Source organism: Phalaenopsis equestris, unplaced genomic scaffold, assembly GCF_001263595.1.
Source record: "Phalaenopsis equestris unplaced genomic scaffold, ASM126359v1 Scaffold000375, whole genome shotgun sequence".
Lineage (NCBI taxonomy): Eukaryota > Viridiplantae > Streptophyta > Magnoliopsida > Asparagales > Orchidaceae > Phalaenopsis > Phalaenopsis equestris.
This window is the reverse complement of record NW_018164817.1, coordinates 32,821-33,697: the sequence shown is the minus strand read 5'-3', so window position 1 is coordinate 33,697 and position 877 is coordinate 32,821.

Below are 877 nucleotides of genomic sequence, written 5' to 3'. Positions count from 1 at the left end.
TGGGTTTCCTCCCATAAAGTGCTTGGTTTAACGTCGTCAGCCCGATCTATTCAGGTTTATTTAGGTTGAATGATCATTAAAACCTCTTTAAAATTTGGTCTTTTACCCTCAAAATACGGTTTTAATCTGTGTCCATTTACTTTAAATCTATTTCCAGCTTTCTAATCTTCAATTTCAACAGCTCCGGAAGTATAAACTTAAGTCACTGTAAAGGGTCCTAACCAACGAGATTTTAATTTCCCAGGGAATATCTTGAGCCTAGTATTGTAAAGCAAAACATCTTGTCCTGGTTCAAAGTTCTTCTAGTTGCCATAACTTTAATTTCTCCTTGTAAATTTTGTCATTATCATAAGATTCATTTATTAATTCTTCTAATTCATTTAATTGTAACACTTTCTTCTTACCAGCATCTTTTTAATCGCCCAATATGCTTTATGCTCCAATTCTACTGGTAAGTGACAAGTATTTCCAAAAATTAGTCTGTAAGGAGTCATTCCAATAGGAGTTTTTTAAGCAGTCCTGTAAGTCCATAATGCGGTATCCTGTCTAGTGGATCAATCTACTCTACGAGGGTTTATAGTCTTTTCAAGTATTTATTTGATCTCTTTATTGGAAACTTCAGCTAACCCACTGGTTTGAGGATGATAGGCAGTAGAGATTCTATGAATAATATTAAACTTTTCTGCCAATCTCTGAAAGTATTTTTTCCTAAAATGGGATCCTCCATCCGTGATAATCATTCTAGGCATTCTGTATCTAGTGAAAGTATTTTCATTAAAAATCTTGAAACACTTTTAACGTCACAACGAGGTAAAGCTTATGCTTTAATCCACTTAGAAACATAGTCTATCGCAATTAATATATATAAGTTCCCAAA